At 41.3% G+C, this 8,014-nt stretch overlaps 1 long non-coding RNA gene across 1 annotated transcript; it reads left to right on the forward strand.

Moving 5' to 3' along the window:
* The first annotated feature begins 665 nt into the window (after positions 1–665).
* Positions 666–5,425, forward strand: LOC144753395 (uncharacterized). The gene is made up of 3 exons (XR_013594332.1): positions 666–885; positions 3,990–4,067; positions 5,151–5,425. It is a non-coding gene; the product is annotated as an uncharacterized LOC144753395 (long non-coding RNA).
* The last annotated feature ends 2,589 nt before the right edge of the window (positions 5,426–8,014 follow it).

Below are 8,014 nucleotides of genomic sequence, written 5' to 3' on the forward strand. Positions count from 1 at the left end.
GCTGCCCTCGAATCTGGGGCCACAATTCCCAAACCTGAAGATATTCTACTCGGAATCAGAAAGCATCCTTTTTCAAGTGTTGGTGTCTGATCAATAATTTTCAACACAATTGAGGTCACAAATCAGTGATGCATTTCTCAACAAATTTCAGACACGAGGGGCGTACCTTTGGAAAGGCCCAAAAACTTCTTTTAAGAGTTGGAAAGACTTTTCAAACTCGTAAATGTTCTCTTGTAAATTGTAGGAGGGAATTTGCAGTTACACGCCTTATGATTTTGGGAATCGTAGGCTTTGCGGCCTCAAAATATGATTGCATATCAGTGTCCAGGTTACTCCTCAACTAAGAGCTGAATTTTGACCCAAGTCATTCAAAAACTATTGAAGATATTGTGATATTTTGTCATGGCATGTTTTTTTGTCCCAGACGTTCCCAAACCTGTACATACTTATAGAAATGATTTACAACAGATGTCACAATATACAGTTTACTGTTCCCAAAACTCATTGCTATGACTGAGGTTATTATTGCAAAACTCTGGGTTGGAAGGCTCTATGAGGAAATGCCCTTGCCTCCAGGAACAGTGAAATATAATTGCCTAACTGTGCATCCTCCTATGTTGAAATCTGTGACTTTGGAATTACAACTCCTCATGATGACTGTTGTCTCAGTCACAAGGGTGGGTCGTATTCGTGGGTATAAAATCACCTCGTTTGAGATAGAGCAGACACAGATCATAGAATTGCTACTCCAGTTTTCCTTTGAGAGCGGATCGTGCCCAACACAGCCTGAAAGAACCATGTCTGCCAAGGGCGGAGGACACCACCAGCAGCACCAGCAAAAGCCCCAGTGCCCGGAGCCGTGCCAGCCAGAACCCTGCCAGGAACGTAAGTACTGCCAAGCCGAGGCACCCACTTGAGGAATCATTATTTATCTATAGCTGAAATGATGGTAGGATGATACTTACTACTATTGTTATTTGCCATTTAAATAGCAAATAATCCAATGTGCTTCTAGTGTGCCATCATCAGTACCTGAGTTGTTCATCACTATGGGAGCCTTTTATTGAGCTATTTCCATACATCATTCTACTGTAAGTGCACAAGAGCATCATTTACAAGTGCAGATTCGATATGATTCATAAAACAAGACTGATTTTGTGAATCGATTTAGTCAAGTATGGTATATATGTATGAGTTAGTACAATCCTCACAAGGGGTAGTTGTGGTAATTCCGTGGTGGGGACACCCGCACAAGTTGGTGACCACTCACAAAATCACAGGCAGATTCCTATTCTGCAAGCAGTCAGAAATGTAAACCTGTTCTGGGCAGCAGTAGTGCAAATCGTTTCGGAAGAAAAGGGGGAGAGAAAGTGCCAAGAATTTGGTGGAGGTAGTTGGGGTAAAGTTCCTCCAGAGGGAAAATAAAACCCTGTGAGCAAAGAGAAGGGATAGTAAGTACAAATGCTGAATATTTGCTGCAATTTCTGATTGGGAAAAGGCAACTATTACCTTTAAGTATGTAATCATATTTATACATGTGAGTATTCCCGAAAATCTGTCTCAGCTTCCCAATAGCACACTTGGAATTCTGTGTAAAATCAAAGAAAAATAGAAATGTGGTCCATTCCCAGAAGGCACTGTGTTTTCAACCCTGTTTGTGAATCTAGTCTTCTGTCGCTGTTAATAGAATTTGTTGCTTTAACAAATATATAAATTGTAACAAGGTCAAATGAAAGCGTGTTGATTACCTAACAATTAAATATGTATATTTTTAATTCAAAAATATGTTTTTCTTTCAATGAGACCACAATGATGAATTGAACAGGGACTGCATGAAAAAAGTAGATTCTGAAAAGAATGAAAATAGCTTTCTACAAGCGTTGCACCTCATAATGTACAAATACAATTAAGGAGGTCAAACATATTCCAGTGCAGGTGTAGCTCAGGATCGAGAGCCAGATGTAAGACAATTCCGTTTTGCGGGTCGCAAATTGTGTTTTTTTTGTGACTCGCAATTTGCGAATTGCAAAACAGAATGTACTAATGTGTCTCAGACACATTTATTGATTCCCAATGAGGTCGCAAATTACCTACCTCATCAATATTCATCAGGCAGGTTGCAATTTATGACCCATTAGGAATGGGCTACAATCACAGAGATGGTGGCCTGCTGGGGACAGCAGACCAACATGTCTGTATTTGCTTTGTAAATAAAGCAACGTTTTTTTCAAATGCAGTCTGTTTTCCTTGAAGGAAAACGGGATGCAGTTAAAAGGAAAAAATTTAAAGATTTCTACCCATTTTCTTAGGTCACAGTGGTCCATGGGACCACTGCCTGCTCTTAGAAAATATTTTCGCCGCCAAACTCAAAGGGGAAGGGGGGAAATACTGATACTGCATGCACATGGGCTTAACCCCTGGTGGTTTAACTGTGCCCTTCAGAGTTTCACAGGAAGATATTCTACTCACATGTAGTTTTGGTTTTCCTAAGTGATTTAACTGCACACTAGTTCTCTTTCTGACCTGAATCCCATTTGCAAATTCCTCCAGGTAATAACCGTAAAACTGTGCAAATGTAAAACACAAAGCTATTCACAAATTATTTCCTGAAACAGAATGTAAAATTGAGTGCAAATTGTGGTCGCACCCAAATTCACATTCACTGTGGAACTTAGAATTAGCATATTAATGCAAACATTAATTTATAATTTTCAAGTGAATGTTCTTCAATTGAAATGTTTTTGTAAATAATGAGTTGAAACTAAATTACTTTCAACCCAAACGTTTCAAACTATTTGACAATTATTCTGTATTTATATGAATGAAGATCAAAATAGTTTATGACTCCTTTCTTCTTTCTATATAGCCTGTAATTTTACTAGTTAAGCTATCAGCAAAACCTTGACCCCTATAAGTCTGTAATGTACCAGCCATCCCATAATTTGAACTAATGACTGCCCCTTCAAGCTGCGTAATACAGAAAATATAGTGTTATGCCTACTTTGAGAGGTGCATGGGCATTTACATCCTGTACAATTCATCACTATGGGCATCATATTTTTTGTCCTGGTTACACTACTTGTGATACATGGTACTAGAAGCTCACCGACTAACAATTGATCAATCAATCAAACAATGGATTTGTAAAGCACAGCAAATCAGCCATGAGGGTCTCAAGGCTCTTGAGTTGCTGCTTTCTTTGTGGTGATCTGTTCATTACACAGCCAGGTTTCTTGAATTGCTGGAGTGATGATTTGGTCATGAGATGCAGGGGAAGGTTTTCCATGCTTTGGTTGCCAGGAGTGGGAAGGAACATCCTCCGCTGTTGTTTCGGCAAACCTGGGGGTGTCTGGGAGGAAGAGGGAGGCAGATCATAGGTGTCTGGTTGGTTGGTGGAAGGTGAAGTGTTTATTGGCATAAGCTGGTCCTTCATTGTGCAGTGCTTTGTGTGCGTCAGTCAACATCTTGAACTGGCATCTCTTCTGGATTGGGAGCTAGTGTAGCTTCTTCAGGGGGTGTGATGTGGATTCGTCTGGGAAGGTCGAGGATGAGTCTGGTCACTAAGTTGTATATTGCATGTAGTCTCTTCAGGAGGCGTGTGGTGATTCCTACATAAAGTGTCTTCCGTAATCCAGCCTGCTGGTGACAAGGGCCTGTGTGACGGCCCTTCTGGTGTTGACTGGTAGTCACCTGAATATCTTGCAGAGGGTGCAGAGGGTGTGGAAGCAGGTGGGTGAGACTATTAGGGATTGGCTGGGCATTATGTAGGATCAATTTTGGTATAGCTTTGTATTATATGATGTATTGTTAATGATCCGTTAATCCTGCATGCCATATGCAATCAGTTACTCACTGCTACTGCTATTTACTGCCCTGCACCAATTTGTTTTATATTTCATCAAAGTTGGGGTATTTTATTGAAACAAAAATAGCTGCAGATCTATGCCCACACCCAATTTTATTAACTATTGTTATTTTATTCGTTCCAGCATGTAAACCAGTTCAGCAGTGCAAGGACCAGGCAGTTCAGCAGTGTCAGGACGAGGTACAGAAGTGTCCTACACCAGGTATGGACGATGGACCACAATTGCTGCTTTGATACACGTTCATTGATATACCCAATAAGTAGAATATATGCACAATATGGTGCTTTAACTAGAAGGACTGACTGATACTCTCTTGAGGAAAGCAGTACCTGGTGTTGCATTAAGTGTTAATGAAGGGTGTTATTCTTTGGAAGTAGCTACGATTCTTTCGTCTAACTCTCATTTACCAATGTCTGATCTTGCTAGCAAACACCTTTTCAGGACCTTTGTCTACTTTGCGTTTTCATACGCTGTCTAATTGTGCTAAGTGCATTCGTAAAGTTTTGTTATGTATCAATATGCAAGAGAAGGCAATTAAGATAACTGGATTATGATAAATTCATATTACACCAAGGAGCTTAGGGGATTCAAGGAACAGGTCATCCCCCTCTCCATGTACTAGCAACAACACAGGACCTGTTCCTTATGGTGGTCAGAATATGCCTAGTCAAACCCTCCTATGTTCGCATTAGGATAGGACAATCGCCCACTGTTCTGACTGATAGTTTTCTAGACCAGGTTCACCACTTTCAGAATGTTCATTAAAAGAGAGAGAGCGCTGTTCACCCGTTTACCTCTATCTGAATCTCCCTCCCCTGCCAACCGACTCGAGTGAGTAGAGAGAAAGAGGAAAGGGTTAGGACCCAAAAAAAGTGAGGAAAAAAGTGGTGTCGCCTCACGGGAGTAACACCATGGAGGCTCTGCAGGAAGGTACTTGCCTGCCGCCTAGGTTCTCATCATTAGCGTACACCACTCAAACAGAAATTGTGGGGTGAAGAAAGAAAAGAATAGTGAAGGTGCTAGGGCAGCAGGACCTGCACGTGCACCAAGATTGGTACACTGCAAGCTGCAGTGGGCGATTGTCCTATCCTAATGCGAACATAGGAGGGTTTGACTAGGCATATTCTTACCACCATAAGGAACAGGTCCTGTGTTGTTGCTAGTATGATAAATTCATGCCATGGCATTTCTGCATATCTAATCCACTATTGGTGGGAATATATATCCACCCTTAACACGTTTCAAACTTTCAGGTGTATTAACCTCATGACATTTCTTTTCTAGTGGAACCATGCAAACCATGCCCTCCAGAGCCCTGCCAGGAGCAGCAGAAGCCAGCACACCAAGGTGGATGCAAGAAGTGAAGATCTCAGCACTCACAGCCCTGCACCTACGATCAATCCATTAGAAACCATGTGTTTGGGAAGTGTTTAAAAACATGCACCATGCGAGTTATCTAGGGCAGTGCCTCGATGTCGGTACACCTGTCTAACCCTCTAACTGTATTTATGATTGTTCTTTTGAAATAACTCCAGTATTAAATTAATTTGATTAACGAAGTTGAATCTTGCTAGTCTCTTGGTCTTGTCCCAGCTGCTTACTCTGAAAATGAACCACTCTTATATACTGATCAATGCTTCTGGGTAAGAACGTTTGAAAAAAGAAAAATGCAGCCATACCTGAACATCTCCAAGAGATGCATGATTGCATGTGGCTGGAGGGCGACAACATTCATAAATATCTTCCCACTTCGTTAGCAATAATATTGCGCTTTCCAGGATGTATGCAATGGCTCAGGTGTCCCACAGTTCATACGGAAATAATGACTTAGCTGCCTAGACCGTAGATCCAGCCACTGTCGTAATTTAGGGATTGCAATAGTGATCACTTTTCTCCCTAAAACATATTCAATTTCACGCCAGAATGACCCCTTAGATTCACCGATTTAACCATGTCATTTTATGTGTTACTTGGTGCCTGAAAATGCAGGCATGTTTTAAGTACCACATTACTCCCACGGGTACAGGCAAGCAATATCTTTGGCATAGTCATGGTATTATTTAAGAATCTTTATTCATTGACTCAAGCACTAGTTCTGTGTGGTCCCTGGTGGCACAGGCACGCGGATCACAGGCATGGAGTCCCTCAGCGTCATTTCTGCCCCTTCACAATACTGACCATTAAGCACCCCTGGGTTTGGGGACTAGAATCTTAGGTGGACAAGAGATGTAGTCTGCTTTTCACACAAGAGTTTGATTGAAGAGTTGATGCACAGAGCAGCAGTGCCGGACTGCTTTCTCCAGTATCCACAAGACCGAGAAACAAGTGGGAAGAGAGCAGCACATCACATAACTGGTGGCCCCATGTCCCACTGGTCAACACCACTGGCACAATGAAAAATACTCCTGGGACACAGAGGACCATCTGGCATATTGACCAGCATTATGACTTGATCTGGTTATGAACACCACATCTTAATATACTACACTATGGAATAAAACCAGTACAATGCCATAGCATACTCTAGACTAATACTACTGACTATACCTCGAAATACTGGCAAAACACTGAAATACTGAGCAGTACTGTGGCAAGTTAAGCAGCTCGGTTTGATTGAGCTGGGTCTTGTCATCTTTAGCGTTACTGTGGCATAATAAGCATAAAAAGCAGCGCACTGGCATATTGAACCACACATGAACCTAATGGTACTGGTGGCAACCCCATTTTATAGTAATCAGCATTGTTTTGTTTTGTTCTCGATCCTCCAACAACTTGCATTTCTTAAAAGGTGGCAAGGGGCAGGGCAATGAAGAAACCATGTCAGCTATCATGACCATGACAAAATGCATACACATGACAAATATTTAGGTTCAAAAGGTGGGGGTCCTTTCTGTTGTGAATTAATAATTTTTTCTTCCAAACAAGTTTTAGAATTCTCAGAAATTCACAAAGATAATATTTTTAAAACAGTGGGGACCCCCCTCCCCCTGATCATTTTAAATTTCCAGACCGGAACCCCTTATTAAAACACCACTAAACACCTATCAAAACGTCCAGAATTGAATGGACAGCTCAAGGTCCAAGAAAAACTACATGCTGCCCCCTGAAGTATGGACATGAGTACACAGAAGGGATAGGAGACTTGTTAATGAGAGCACAGAAAATGATATCATAATATAAAGGAAATGTTAGCAAACCGGAAAGCTGCTGCATGCAGTAGAACTGTCTTGGATCGGGTTGGGAAGGAGGGTGATACTGGTGTCAGCCACATTAAAAAGCGGACATTTTATACTAGCAACATGTCTGGCCTTTTCACATGCCAGTCTGAAGTTAGTAGTATTCAGCACAAGGCGGCCTAGGGTAATGTATAACCCAGGATGGCCGGTCGTAGGGGAAGGAAAGTGAAACAGAAACTATGGGGGATGAGAAGGATCAGGTAGAGGGGATATCCTATCCTACCAGAGAAGGATCTCATATTCCTTGGCATCCGTGAGCCCCATATATGCATTAGCGACAGTCCCCACAGGCCCCCTCCCAACCCTGTACCCACAAGTAGTTCACAGGTGTGTGGAAAAGTAGCCTGCTGGTCTTGTGTGAACCTCCCCTGCAAAGAGTGAACTATCAATTCAATTCAATTCAAAGACTTTATTTCGGTTTTACAAAAACCATAAAAGTACATATACATTAAAACAGTTAAAAACACATTCATTGTAAACACATATCAGATAAAGTGCCGTAGTGGAAAAGTGCGGTATCATCTTTACAACGGGAAAAAAGTGACTAGTGCATTCATCTCAAAGAACCATTACATGTCCAAACAATTTCTTACCCTAACAGTCAGTTTTAAAAATTCAATAATATGGAGAATACTGTCATTATGCAAAAGTTGTACATACATTAAGGCCGGTCTGATCTGAGTAAAATTAAGTTTTTTTAAAAGAATGACCAGATAGCGCCTGCGTGGATATTCATAAAATCTACCTAAAAATATAAAATTCAGCATGTCCTGTGGAGACTTTCCGTCGCAGCCACAGGGTGCTGCCAGTTTTTTAAAAACATCAATTTTTGGTCTAATCAGCAGGTGATGAAAAAGATTTAACCTGAACCTTGTTAACAGGAACTTTTCGTGAGAGGTCAGTGAGCCCAAC

The sequence above is a fragment of the Lissotriton helveticus genome, chromosome 5_1 (genome assembly GCF_964261635.1).
Source record: "Lissotriton helveticus chromosome 5_1, aLisHel1.1, whole genome shotgun sequence".
Lineage (NCBI taxonomy): Eukaryota > Metazoa > Chordata > Amphibia > Caudata > Salamandridae > Lissotriton > Lissotriton helveticus.